This window comes from Schistocerca gregaria, unplaced genomic scaffold (assembly GCF_023897955.1).
Source record: "Schistocerca gregaria isolate iqSchGreg1 unplaced genomic scaffold, iqSchGreg1.2 ptg000180l, whole genome shotgun sequence".
Lineage (NCBI taxonomy): Eukaryota > Metazoa > Arthropoda > Insecta > Orthoptera > Acrididae > Schistocerca > Schistocerca gregaria.
In genome coordinates, this window is record NW_026061730.1 from 850,118 (window position 1) to 865,137 (window position 15,020).

At 48.9% G+C, this 15,020-nt stretch overlaps 5 non-coding genes across 5 annotated transcripts; all 5 read right to left on the reverse strand.

Annotated features, from left to right (window-relative positions):
• On the reverse strand, positions 1–74 carry Trnaa-agc (transfer RNA alanine (anticodon AGC)). The gene has a single exon. It is a non-coding gene; the product is annotated as a tRNA-Ala (tRNA).
• A 1,437-nt stretch (positions 75–1,511) lies between these two features.
• Positions 1,512–1,586, reverse strand: Trnaa-agc (transfer RNA alanine (anticodon AGC)). The gene has a single exon. It is a non-coding gene; the product is annotated as a tRNA-Ala (tRNA).
• A 1,456-nt stretch (positions 1,587–3,042) lies between these two features.
• Trnaa-agc (transfer RNA alanine (anticodon AGC)) lies at positions 3,043–3,117 on the reverse strand. Its single transcript has one exon. It is a non-coding gene; the product is annotated as a tRNA-Ala (tRNA).
• A 3,033-nt stretch (positions 3,118–6,150) lies between these two features.
• Positions 6,151–6,224, reverse strand: Trnaa-agc (transfer RNA alanine (anticodon AGC)). Its single transcript has one exon. It is a non-coding gene; the product is annotated as a tRNA-Ala (tRNA).
• A 4,591-nt stretch (positions 6,225–10,815) lies between these two features.
• Positions 10,816–10,889, reverse strand: Trnaa-agc (transfer RNA alanine (anticodon AGC)). Its single transcript has one exon. It is a non-coding gene; the product is annotated as a tRNA-Ala (tRNA).
• Positions 10,890–15,020: the final 4,131 nt, after the last annotated feature.

The window sequence follows — 15,020 nt, forward strand, 5'->3', positions numbered from 1 at the left end:
TGGAGGCGCTGGGTATCGATCCCAGTACCTCTCGCACGCTAAGCGAGCGCTCTACCATCTGAGCTACGCCCACCACCCCGTCAACTAGTAGTGCTACATACAGTCATATCAACGTCACAGACCCTTGCACTCCCATTATTCCGCAGACAAACACTACTCTCTATGTATCAGTGAGGGTGTCTTTCAGGTTTCGTGCATTCTGTATCGAATCGTAGTTGGCCACAATGAAAGTGGCACGCATAACGTCGAAAATAGAGTTCAGACACCGCTCTGAGTAAGACGAACGTGTTGTCCACTCTCTAGACTTCAATGACGTTAAGCCGTGATACCTAAGACAGATCTGCACTCGATGACACCACGATAACAGCCGGTCCCCACACTTACATCTTGCTTTCCTTATGACAGTATACATCATATCAGTCTGTGACGCTGGTTTTGCAACTTCTTGCGTGCGTTTATGTTCGCCGCGACCAACACTTACCATGTACTGACCACAAAACATGGAGGAGCCGGGGCTTGAACCCGAGACCGTTCACACGCTAAGCGAACGATCTGTCAACTGAGCTACAGCTACACACACGACCAAGCCTGGCTATTCTCCATTCTTTGCGACTCTGATGTGCACGGACACGATGGTTGGTTGGTTTGTAGCGGCGAAGGTACCAGAATACAAAGGCGCGGACACGTTCATATACACAGGAGTTCCAAGTAGTTTCGATGCTCTGGTATTACGAATGCAAATTCCGTCTGTTTTGAACGTCTTAAATTGAAAGGTCGGTCACAAATTGGTCCATTTCACTCCTTGTCGACAATCACACAGCACCTGAGGTAACAAGCACATCTCGAGCCCCATTGTGCTCTCCATTGTTCATGCCAACTCAGTGCCTCGCTCTTTGCTACTGTGTAAAACTCTTGTCGTCCAACTGCAAAACACTGGGACACAACAAGTTTCCGCGTCTCCATTGCTCTGATCGTACTACGAATCACCCATGCAGATGACTTTTCCGACTTTACACGACGCTCACGCTAGTGACAGCCTTATTTATAGTTCGACGTCGCGCCAAAGCGAATGAGCACATTTCGCCTACGGCTTAGGCCGCTTTTCTAGTGTGGCTGCTCTGTGTCTGCAGGCAGCGAGGGGCTGCAAGCTTCCTGTGTTCGCACCTATATCACCTGTGCTTCCTTGTCAGAGACAGACTATCGCAAAACATACAACTCACTCCATGAATTGATTGCTACGGCATCTGTTATCAGCAGTCACAACCAGCAACACCAGTAGCAGCCGACTGCAGGCAAAGAATGGGAACGTGCAGTGGGATTTACGTGAAATCGGCGCAAGGCAGATCTTTCCGACGTAGGCCTGAGAATCTTATGGGAACATTTGTACTGTTTCTAAATTAAGTGTAGGTGTGGGAGGAGGGTGCTTCCTGCGCACGAATAAAAGCACGCTCGCCAATTGGGAATTATTCCACTTGCATGGCAAGGTGCGCATGTAGGTGTGTTAAAAATTCTGGAGGCGCTGGGTATCGATCCCAGTACCTCTCGCACGCTAAGCGAGCGCTCTACCATCTGAGCTACGCCCATCCCCCCGTTAACTAGTAGTGCTACATACAGTCATATCAACGTCACAGACCCTTGCACTCCCATTATTCCGCAGACAAACACTACTCTCTATGTATCAGTGAGGGTGTCTTTCAGGTTTCGTGCATTCTGTATCGAATCGTAGTTGGCCACAATGAAAGTGGCACGCATAACGTCGAAAATAGAGTTCAGACACCGCTCTGAGTAAGACGAACGTGTTGTCCACTCTCTAGACTTCAATGACGTTAAGCCGTGATACCTAAGACAGATCTGCACTCGATGACACCACGATAACAGCCGGTCCCCACACTTACATCTTGCTCTCCTTATGACAGTATACATCATATCAGTCTGTGACGCTGGTTTTGCAACTTCTTGCGTGCGTTTATGTTCGCCGCGACCAACACTTACCATGTACTGACCACAAAACATGGAGGAGCCGGGGCTTGAACCCGAGACCGCTCACACGCTAAGCGAACGATCTGTCAACTGAGCTACAGCTACACACACGAGCAAGCCTGGCTATTCTCCATTCTTTGCGACTCTGATGTGCACGGACACGATGGTTGGTTGGTTTGTAGCGGCGAAGGTACCAGAATACAAAGGCGCGGACACGTTCATATACACAAGAGTTCCAAGTAGTTTCGATGCTCTGGTATTACGAATGCAAATTCCGTCTGTTTTGAACGTCTTAAATTGAAAGGGCGGTCACAAATTGGTCCATTTCACTCCTTGTCCACAATCACACAGCACCTGAGGTAACAAGCACATCTCGAGCCCCATTGTGCTCTCCATTGTTCATGCCAAGTCAGTGCCTCGCTCTTTGCTACTGTGTAAAACTCTTGTCGTCCAACTGCAAAACACTGGGACACAACAAGTTTCCGCGTCTCCATTGCACTGATCGTACTACGAATCGCTCCCCAAACTTGGCAATCACCCATGCAGATGACTTTTCCGACTTTACACGACGCTCACGCTAGTGACAGCCTTATTTATAGTTCGACGTCGCGCCAAAGCGAATGAGCACATTTCGCCTACTGCTTAGGCCGCTCTTATAGTGTGGCTGCTCTGTGTCTGCAGGCAGCGAGGGGCTGCAAGCTTCCTGTGTTCGCACCTATATCACCTGTGCTTCCTTGTCAGAGACAGACTATCGCAAAACATACAACTCACTCCATGAATTGATTGCTACGGCATCTGTTATCAGCAGTCACAACCAGCAACACCAGTAGCAGCCGACTGCAGGCAAAGAATGGGAACGTGCAGTGGGATTTACGTGAAATAGGCGCAAGGCAGATCTTTTCGACGTAGGCCTGAGAATCTTATGGGAACATTTGTACTGTTTCTAAATTAAGTGTAGGTGTGGGAGGAGGGTGCTTCCTGCGTACGAATAAAAGCACGCTCGCCAATTGGGAATTATTCCACTTGCATGGCAAGGTGCGCATGTAGGTGTGTTAAAAATTCTGGAGGCGCTGGGTATCGATCCCAGTACCTCTCGCACGCTAAGCGAGCGCTCTACCATCTGAGCTACGCCCATCCCCCCGTTAACTAGTAGTGCTACATACAGTCATATCAACGTCACAGACCCTTGCACTCCCATTATTCCGGAGACAAACACTACTCTCTATGTATCAGTGAGGGTGTCTTTCAGGTTTCGTGCATTCTGTATCGAATCGTAGTTGGCCACAATGAAAGTGGCACGCATAACGTCGAAAATAGAGTTCAGACACCGCTCTGAGTAAGACGAACGTGTTGTCCACTCTCTAGACTTCAATGACGTTAAGCCGTGATACCTAAGACAGATCTGCACTCGATGACACCACGATAACAGCCGGTCCCCACACTTACATCTTGCTTTCCTTATGACAGTATACATCATATCAGTCTGTGATGCTGGTTTTGCAACTTCTTGCGTGCGTTTATGTTCGCCGCGACCAACACTTACCATGTACTGACCACAAAACATGGAGGAGCCGGGGCTTGAACCCGAGACCGTTCACACGCTAAGCGAATGATCTGTCAACTGAGCTACAGCTACACACACGACCAAGCCTGGCTATTCTCCATTCTTTGCGACTCTGATGTGCACGGACACGATGGTTGGTTGGTTTGTAGCGGCGAAGGTACCAGAATACAAAGGCGCGGACACGTTCATATACACAAGAGTTCCAAGTAGTTTCGATGCTCTGGTATTACGAATGCAAATTCCGTCTGTTTTGAACGTCTTAAATTGAAAGGGCGGTCACAAATTGGTCCATTTCACTCCTTGTCCACAATCACACAGCACCTGAGGTAACAAGCACATCTCGAGCCCCATTGTGCTCTCCATTGTTCATGCCAACTCATTGCCTCGCTCTTTGCTACTGTGTAAAACTCTTGTCGTCCAACTGCAAAACACTGGGACACAACAAGTTTCCGCGTCTCCATTGCACTGATCGTACTACGAATCGCTCCCCAAACTTGGCAATCACCCATGCAGATGACTTTTCCGACTTTACACGACGCTCACGCTAGTGACAGCCTTATTTATAGTTCGACGTCGCGCCAAAGCGAATGAGCACATTTCGCCTACGGCTTAGGCCGCTCTCCTAGTGTGGCTGCTCTGTGTCTGCAGGCAGCGAGGGGCTGCAAGCTTCCTGTGTTCGCACCTATATCACCTGTGCTTCCTTGTCAGAGACAGACTATCGCAAAACATACAACTCACTCCATGAATTGATTGCTACGGCATCTGTTATCAGCAGTCACAACCAGCAACACCAGTAGCAGCCGACTGCAGGCAAAGAATGGGAACGTGCAGTGGGATTTACGTGAAATCGGCGCAAGGCAGATCTTTCCGACGTAGGCCTGAGAATCTTATGGGAACATTTGTACTGTTTCTAAATTAAGTGTAGGTGTGGGAGGAGGGTGCTTCCTGCGCACGAATAAAAGCACGCTCGCCAATTGTGGATGTTAATCGTTCGCTCGTATCTGCCTACACACCTCTGCTGGTTGGGAATTATTCCACTTGCATGGCAAGGTGCGCATGTAGGTGTGTTAAAAATTCTGGAGGCGCTGGGTATCGATCACAGTACCTCTCGCACGCTAAGCGAGCGCTCTACCATCTGAGCTACGCCCACCACCCCGCTGACTAGTAGTGCTACATACAGTCATATCAACGTCACAGACCCTTGCACTCCCATTATTCCGCAGACAAACACTACTCTCTATGTATCAGTGAGGGTGTCTTTCAGGTTTCGTGCATTCTGTATCGAATCGTAGTTGGCCACAATGAAAGTGGCACGCATAACGTCGAAAATAGAGTTCAGACACCGCTCTGGTAAGACGAACGTGTTGTCCACTCTCTAGACTTCAATGACGTTAAGCCGTGATACCTAAGACAGATCTGCACTCGATGACACCACGATAACAGCCGGACCCCACACTTACATCTTGCTCTCCTTATGACAGTATACATCATATCAGTCTGTGACGCTGGTTTTGCAACTTCTTGCGTGCGTTTATGTTCGCCGCGACCAACACTTACCATGTACTGACCACAAAACATGGAGGATTTGGGGCTTGAACCCGAGACCGTTCACACGCTAAGCGAACGATCTGTCAACTGAGCTACAGCTACACACACGACCAAGCCTGGCTATTCTCCATTCTTTGCGACTCTGATGTGCACGGACACGATGGTTGGTTGGTTTGTAGCGGCGAAGGTACCAGAATACAAAGGCGCGGACACGTTCATATACACAAGAGTTCCAAGTAGTTTCGATGCTCTGGTATTACGAATGCAAATTCCGTCTGTTTTGAACGTCTTAAATTGAAAGGGCGGTCACAAATTGGTCCATTTCACTCCTTGTCGACAATCACACAGCACCTGAGGTAACAAGCACATCTCGAGCCCCATTGTGCTCTCCATTGTTCATGCCAACTCAGTGCCTCGCTCTTTGCTACTGTGTAAAACTCTTGTCGTCCAACTGCAAAACACTGGGACACAACAAGTTTCCGCGTCTCCATTGCACTGATCGTACTACGAATCGCTCCCCAAACTTGGCAATCACCCATGCAGATGACTTTTCCGACTTTACACGACGCTCACGCTAGTGACAGCCTTATTTATAGTTCGACGTCGCGCCCAAGCGTTGAGCACATTTCGCCTACGGCTTAGGCCGCTCTCCTAGTGTGGCTGCTCTGTGTCTGCAGGCAGCGAGGGGCTGCAAGCTTCCTGTGTTCGCACCTATATCACCTGTGCTTCCTTGTCAGAGACAGACTATCGCAAAACATACAACTCACTCCATGAATTGATTGCTACGGCATCTGTTATCAGCAGTCACAACCAGCAACACCAGTAGCAGCCGACTGCAGGCAAAGAATGGGAACGTGCAGTGGGATTTACGTGAAATCGGCGCAAGGCAGATCTTTCCGACGTAGGCTTGAGAATCTTATGGGAACATTTGTACTGTTTCTAAATTAAGTGTAGGTGTGGGAGGAGGGTGCTTCCTGCGCACGAATAAAAGCACGCTCGCCAATTGGGAATTATTCCACTTGCATGGCAAGGTGCGCATGTAGGTGTGTTAAAAATTCTGGAGGCGCTGGGTATCGATCCCAGTACCTCTCGCACGCTAAGCGAGCGCTCTACCATCTGAGCTACGCCCACCACCCCCTTAACTAGTAGTCCTACATACAGTCATATCAACGTCACAGACACTTGCACTCCCATTATTCCGCAGACAAACACTACTCTCTATGTATCAGTGAGGTGTCTTTCAGGTTTCGTGCATTCTCTATCGAATCGTAGTTGGCCACAATGAAAGTGGCACGCATAACGTCGAAAATAGAGTTCAGACACCGCTCTGAGTAAGACGAACGTGTTGTCCACTCTCTAGACTTCAATGACGTTAAGCCGTGATACCTAAGACAGATCTGCACTCGATGACACCACGATAACAGCCGGTCCCCACACTTACATCTTGCTTTCCTTATGACAGTATACATCGTATCAGTCTGTGACGCTGGTTTTGCAACTTCTTGCGTGCGTTTATGTTCGCCGCGACCAACACTTACCATGTACTGACCACAAAACATTGAGGAGCCGGGGCTTGAAACCGAGACCGTTCACACGCTAAGCGAACGATCTGTCAACTGAGCTACAGCTACACACACGACCAAGCCTGGCTATTCTCCATTCTTTGCGACTCTGATGTGCACGGACACGATGGTTGGTTGGTTTGTAGCGGCGAAGGTACCAGAATACAAAGGCGCGGACACGTTCATATACACAAGAGTTCCAAGTAGTTTCGATGCTCTGGTATTACGAATGCAAATTCCGTCTGTTTTGAACGTCTTAAATTGAAAGGGCGGTCACAAATTGGTCCATTTCACTCCTTGTCGACAATCACACAGCACCTGAGGTAACAAGCACATCTCGAGCCCCATTGTGCTCTCCATTGTTCATGCCAACTCAGTGCCTCGCTCTTTGCTACTGTGTAAAACTCTTGTCGTCCAACTGCAAAACACTGGGACACAACAAGTTTCCGCGTCTCCATTGCACTGATCGTACTACGAATCGCTCCCCAAACTTGGCAATCACCCATGCAGATGACTTTTCCGACTTTACACGACGCTCACGCAACGCTCACGCTAGTGACAGCCTTATTTATAGTTCGACGTCGCGCCAAAGCGAATGAGGACATTTCGCCTACAGCTTAGGCCGCTCTCCTAGTGTGGCTGCTCTGTGTCTGCAGGCAGCGAGGGGCTGCAAGCTTCCTGTGTTCGCACCTATATCACCTGTGCTTCCTTGTCAGAGACAGACTATCGCAAAACATACAACTCACTCCATGAATTGATTGCTACGGCATCTGTTATCAGCAGTCACAACCAGCAACACCAGTAGCAGCCGACTGCACGCAAAGAATGGGAACGTGCAGTGGGATTTACGTGAAATCGGCGCAAGGCAGATCTTTCCGACGTAGGCCTGAGAATCTTATGGGAACATTTGTACTGTTTCTAAATTAAGTGTAGGTGTGGGAGGAGGGTGCTTCCTGCGCACGAATAAAAGCACGCTCGCCAATTGTGGATGTTAATCGTTCGCTCGTATCTGCCTACACACCTCTGCTGGTTGGGAATTATTCCACTTACATGGCAAGGTGCGCATGTAGGTGTGTTAAAAATTCTGGAGGCGCGCTAAGCGAGCGCTCTACCATCTGAGCTACGCCCACCACCCCCTTAACTAGTAGTGCTACATACAGTCATATCAACGTCACAGACCCTTGCACTCCCATTATTCCGGAGACAAACACTACTCTCTATGTATCAGTGAGGGTGTCTTTCAGGTTTCGTGCATTCTGTATCGAATCGTAGTTGGCCACAATGAAAGTGGCACGCATAACGTCGAAAATAGAGTTCAGACACCGCTCTGAGTAAGACGAACGTGTTGTCCACTCTCTAGACTTCAATGACGTTAAGCCGTGATACCTAAGACAGATCTGCACTCGATGACACCACGATAACAGCCGGTCCCCACACTTACATCTTGCTTTCCTTATGACAGTATACATCATATCAGTCTGTGATGCTGGTTTTGCAACTTCTTGCGTGCGTTTATGTTCGCCGCGACCAACACTTACCATGTACTGACCACAAAACATGGACGAGCCGGGGCTTGAACCCGAGACCGTTCACACGCTAAGCGAATGATCTGTCAACTGAGCTACAGCTACACACACGACCAAGCCTGGCTATTCTCCATTCTTTGCGACTCTGATGTGCACGGACACGATGGTTGGTTGGTTTGTAGCGGCGAAGGTACCAGAATACAAAGGCGCGGACACGTTCATATACACAAGAGTTCCAAGTAGTTTCGATGCTCTGGTATTACGAATGCAAATTCCGTCTGTTTTGAACGTCTTAAATTGAAAGGGCGGTCACAAATTGGTCCATTTCACTCCTTGTCCACAATCACACAGCACCTGAGGTAACAAGCACATCTCGAGCCCCATTGTGCTCTCCATTGTTCATGCCAACTCATTGCCTCGCTCTTTGCTACTGTGTAAAACTCTTGTCGTCCAACTGCAAAACACTGGGACACAACAAGTTTCCGCGTCTCCATTGCACTGATCGTACTACGAATCGCTCCCCAAACTTGGCAATCACCCATGCAGATGACTTTTCCGACTTTACACGACGCTCACGCTAGTGACAGCCTTATTTATAGTTCGACGTCGCGCCAAAGCGAATGAGCACATTTCGCCTACGGCTTAGGCCGCTCTCCTAGTGTGGCTGCTCTGTGTCTGCAGGCAGCGAGGGGCTGCAAGCTTCCTGTGTTCGCACCTATATCACCTGTGCTTCCTTGTCAGAGACAGACTATCGCAAAACATACAACTCACTCCATGAATTGATTGCTACGGCATCTGTTATCAGCAGTCACAACCAGCAACACCAGTAGCAGCCGACTGCAGGCAAAGAATGGGAACGTGCAGTGGGATTTACGTGAAATCGGCGCAAGGCAGATCTTTCCGACGTAGGCCTGAGAATCTTATGGGAACATTTGTACTGTTTCTAAATTAAGTGTAGGTGTGGGAGGAGGGTGCTTCCTGCGCACGAATAAAAGCACGCTCGCCAATTGTGGATGTTAATCGTTCGCTCGTATCTGCCTACCTCTGCTGGTTGGGAATTATTCCACTTGCATGGCAAGGTGCGCATGTAGGTGTGTTAAAAATTCTGGAGGCGCTGGGTATCGATCACAGTACCTCTCGCACGCTAAGCGAGCGCTCTACCATCTGAGCTACGCCCACCACCCCGCTGACTAGTAGTGCTACATACAGTCATATCAACGTCACAGACCCTTGCACTCCCATTATTCCGCAGACAAACACTACTCTCTATGTATCAGTGAGGGTGTCTTTCAGGTTTCGTGCATTCTGTATCGAATCGTAGTTGGCCACAATGAAAGTGGCACGCATAACGTCGAAAATAGAGTTCAGACACCGCTCTGGTAAGACGAACGTGTTGTCCACTCTCTAGACTTCAATGACGTTAAGCCGTGATACCTAAGACAGATCTGCACTCGATGACACCACGATAACAGCCGGACCCCACACTTACATCTTGCTCTCCTTATGACAGTATACATCATATCAGTCTGTGACGCTGGTTTTGCAACTTCTTGCGTGCGTTTATGTTCGCCGCGACCAACACTTACCATGTACTGACCACAAAACATGGAGGATTTGGGGCTTGAACCCGAGACCGTTCACACGCTAAGCGAACGATCTGTCAACTGAGCTACAGCTACACACACGACCAAGCCTGGCTATTCTCCATTCTTTGCGACTCTGATGTGCACGGACACGATGGTTGGTTGGTTTGTAGCGGCGAAGGTACCAGAATACAAAGGCGCGGACACGTTCATATACACAAGAGTTCCAAGTAGTTTCGATGCTCTGGTATTACGAATGCAAATTCCGTCTGTTTTGAACGTCTTAAATTGAAAGGGCGGTCACAAATTGGTCCATTTCACTCCTTGTCGACAATCACACAGCACCTGAGGTAACAAGCACATCTCGAGCCCCATTGTGCTCTCCATTGTTCATGCCAACTCAGTGCCTCGCTCTTTGCTACTGTGTAAAACTCTTGTCGTCCAACTGCAAAACACTGGGACACAACAAGTTTCCGCGTCTCCATTGCACTGATCGTACTACGAATCGCTCCCCAAACTTGGCAATCACCCATGCAGATGACTTTTCCGACTTTACACGACGCTCACGCTAGTGACAGCCTTATTTATAGTTCGACGTCGCGCCCAAGCGTTGAGCACATTTCGCCTACGGCTTAGGCCGCTCTCCTAGTGTGGCTGCTCTGTGTCTGCAGGCAGCGAGGGGCTGCAAGCTTCCTGTGTTCGCACCTATATCACCTGTGCTTCCTTGTCAGAGACAGACTATCGCAAAACATACAACTCACTCCATGAATTGATTGCTACGGCATCTGTTATCAGCAGTCACAACCAGCAACACCAGTAGCAGCCGACTGCAGGCAAAGAATGGGAACGTGCAGTGGGATTTACGTGAAATCGGCGCAAGGCAGATCTTTCCGACGTAGGCTTGAGAATCTTATGGGAACATTTGTACTGTTTCTAAATTAAGTGTAGGTGTGGGAGGAGGGTGCTTCCTGCGCACGAATAAAAGCACGCTCGCCAATTGGGAATTATTCCACTTGCATGGCAAGGTGCGCATGTAGGTGTGTTAAAAATTCTGGAGGCGCTGGGTATCGATCCCAGTACCTCTCGCACGCTAAGCGAGCGCTCTACCATCTGAGCTACGCCCACCACCCCCTTAACTAGTAGTCCTACATACAGTCATATCAACGTCACAGACACTTGCACTCCCATTATTCCGCAGACAAACACTACTCTCTATGTATCAGTGAGGTGTCTTTCAGGTTTCGTGCATTCTCTATCGAATCGTAGTTGGCCACAATGAAAGTGGCACGCATAACGTCGAAAATAGAGTTCAGACACCGCTCTGAGTAAGACGAACGTGTTGTCCACTCTCTAGACTTCAATGACGTTAAGCCGTGATACCTAAGACAGATCTGCACTCGATGACACCACGATAACAGCCGGTCCCCACACTTACATCTTGCTTTCCTTATGACAGTATACATCGTATCAGTCTGTGACGCTGGTTTTGCAACTTCTTGCGTGCGTTTATGTTCGCCGCGACCAACACTTACCATGTACTGACCACAAAACATTGAGGAGCCGGGGCTTGAAACCGAGACCGTTCACACGCTAAGCGAACGATCTGTCAACTGAGCTACAGCTACACACACGACCAAGCCTGGCTATTCTCCATTCTTTGCGACTCTGATGTGCACGGACACGATGGTTGGTTGGTTTGTAGCGGCGAAGGTACCAGAATACAAAGGCGCGGACACGTTCATATACACAAGAGTTCCAAGTAGTTTCGATGCTCTGGTATTACGAATGCAAATTCCGTCTGTTTTGAACGTCTTAAATTGAAAGGGCGGTCACAAATTGGTCCATTTCACTCCTTGTCGACAATCACACAGCACCTGAGGTAACAAGCACATCTCGAGCCCCATTGTGCTCTCCATTGTTCATGCCAACTCAGTGCCTCGCTCTTTGCTACTGTGTAAAACTCTTGTCGTCCAACTGCAAAACACTGGGACACAACAAGTTTCCGCGTCTCCATTGCACTGATCGTACTACGAATCGCTCCCCAAACTTGGCAATCACCCATGCAGATGACTTTTCCGACTTTACACGACGCTCACGCAACGCTCACGCTAGTGACAGCCTTATTTATAGTTCGACGTCGCGCCAAAGCGAATGAGGACATTTCGCCTACGGCTTAGGCCGCTCTCCTAGTGTGGCTGCTCTGTGTCTGCAGGCAGCGAGGGGCTGCAAGCTTCCTGTGTTCGCACCTATATCACCTGTGCTTCCTTGTCAGAGACAGACTATCGCAAAACATACAACTCACTCCATGAATTGATTGCTACGGCATCTGTTATCAGCAGTCACAACCAGCAACACCAGTAGCAGCCGACTGCACGCAAAGAATGGGAACGTGCAGTGGGATTTACGTGAAATCGGCGCAAGGCAGATCTTTCCGACGTAGGCCTGAGAATCTTATGGGAACATTTGTACTGTTTCTAAATTAAGTGTAGGTGTGGGAGGAGGGTGCTTCCTGCGCACGAATAAAAGCACGCTCGCCAATTGTGGATGTTAATCGTTCGCTCGTATCTGCCTACACACCTCTGCTGGTTGGGAATTATTCCACTTACATGGCAAGGTGCGCATGTAGGTGTGTTAAAAATTCTGGAGGCGCGCTAAGCGAGCGCTCTACCATCTGAGCTACGCCCACCACCCCCTTAACTAGTAGTGCTACATACAGTCATATCAACGTCACAGGCACTTGCACTCCCATTATTCCGCAGACAAACACTACTCTCTATGTATCAGTGAGGGTGTCTTTCAGGTTTCGTGCATTCTGTATCGAATCGTAGTTGGCCACAATGAAAGTGGCACGCATAACGTCGAAAATAGAGTTCAGACACCGCTCTGAGTAAGACGAACGTGTTGTCCACTCTCTAGACTTCAATGACGTTAAGCCGTGATACCTAAGACAGATCTGCACTCGATGACACCACGATAACAGCCGGTCCCCACACTTACATCTTGCTTTCCTTATGACAGTATACATCATATCAGTCTGTGACGCTGGTTTTGCAACTTCTTGCGTGCGTTTATGTTCGCCGCGACCAACACTTACCATGTACTGACCACAAAACATTGAGGAGCCGGGGCTTGAAACCGAGACCGTTCACACGCTAAGCGAACGATCTGTCAACTGAGCTACAGCTACACACACGACCAAGCCTGGCTATTCTCCATTCTTTGCGACTCTGATGTGCACGGACACGATGGTTGGTTGGTTTGTAGCGGCGAAGGTACCAGAATACAAAGGCGCGGACACGTTCATATACACAAGAGTTCCAAGTAGTTTCGATGCTCTGGTATTACGAATGCAAATTCCGTCTGTTTTGAACGTCTTAAATTGAAAGGGCGGTCACAATTTGGTCCATTTCACTCCTTGTCGACAATCACACAGCACCTGAGGTAACAAGCACATCTCGAGCCCCATTGTGCTCTCCATTGTTCATGCCAACTCAGTGCCTCGCTCTTTGCTACTGTGTAAAACTCTTGTCGTCCAACTGCAAAACACTGGGACACAACAAGTTTCCGCGTCTCCATTGCACTGATCGTACTACGAATCGCTCCCCAAACTTGGCAATCACCCATGCAGATGACTTTTCCGACTTTACACGACGCTCACGCTAGTGACAGCCTTATTTATAGTTCGACGTCGCGCCAAAGCGAATGAGCACATTTAGCCTACGGCTTAGGCCGCTCTCCTAGTGTGGCTGCTCTGTGTCTGCAGGCAGCGAGGGGCTGCAAGCTTCCTGTGTTCGCACCTATATCACCTGTGCTTCCTTGTCAGAGACAGACTATCGCAAAACATACAACTCACTCCATGAATTGATTGCTACGGCATCTGTTATCAGCAGTCACAACCAGCAACACCTGTAGCAGCCGACTGCAGGCAAAGAATGGGAACGTGCAGTGGGATTTACGTGAAATCGGCGCAAGGCAGATCTTTCCGACGTAGGCCTGAGAATCTTATGGGAACATTTGTACTGTTTCTAAATTAAGTGTAGGTGTGGGAGGAGGGTGCTACCTGCGCACGAATAAAAGCGCGCTCGCCAATTGGGAATTATTCCACTTGCATGGCAAGGTGCGCATGTAGGTGTGTTAAAAATTCTGGAGGCGCTGGGTATCTATCCCAGTACCTCTCGCACGCTAAGCGAGCGCTCTACCATCTGAGCTACGCCCACCACCCCGTTAACTAGTAGTGCTACATACAGTCATATCAACGTCACAGACCCTTGCACTCCCATTATTCCGCAGACAAACACTACTCTCTATGTATCAGTGAGGGTGTCTTTCAGGTTTCGTGCATTCTGTATCGAATCGTAGTTGGCCACAATGAAAGTGGCACGCATAACGTCGAAAATAGAGTTCAGACACCGCTCTGATTAAGACGAACGTGTTGTCCTCCTCTAGACTTCAATGACGTTAAGCCATGATACCTAAGACAGATCTGCACTCCGTGACACCACGATAACAGCCGGTCCCCACACTTACATCTTGCTCTCCTTATGACAGTATACATCATATCAGACTGTGACGCTGGTTTTGCATTTTCTTGCTTGCGTTTATGTTCGCCGCGGCCAACACTTACCATGCACTGACCACAAAACATGGAGGAGCCGGGGCTTGAACCCGAGACCGTTCAAACGCTAAGCGAACGATCTGCCAACTGAGCTACAGCTACACACACGACCAAGCCTGGCTATTCTCCATTCTTTGCGACTCTGATGTGCACGGACACGATGGTTGGTTGGTTTGTAGCGGCGAAGGTACCAGAATACAAAGGCGCGGACACGTTCATATACACAAGAGTTCCAAGAAGTTTCGATGCTCTGCTATTACGAATGCAAATTCCGTCTGTTTTGAACGTCTTAAATTGAAAGGGCGGTCACAAATTGGTCCATTTCACTCCTTGTCCACAATCACACAGCACCTGAGGTAACAAGCACATCTCGAGCCCCATTGTGCTCTCCATTGTTCATGCCAACTCAGTGCCTCGCTCTTTGCTACTGTGTAAAACTCTTGTCGTCCAACTGCAAAACACTGGGACACAACAAGTTTCCGCGTCGCCATTGCACTGATCGTACTACGAAACGCTCCCCAAACTTGGCAATCACCCATGCAGATGACTTTTCTGACTTTACACGACGCTCACGCTAGTGACAGCCTTATTTATAGTTCGACGTCGCGCCAAAGCGAATGAGCACATTTCGCCTACGGCTTA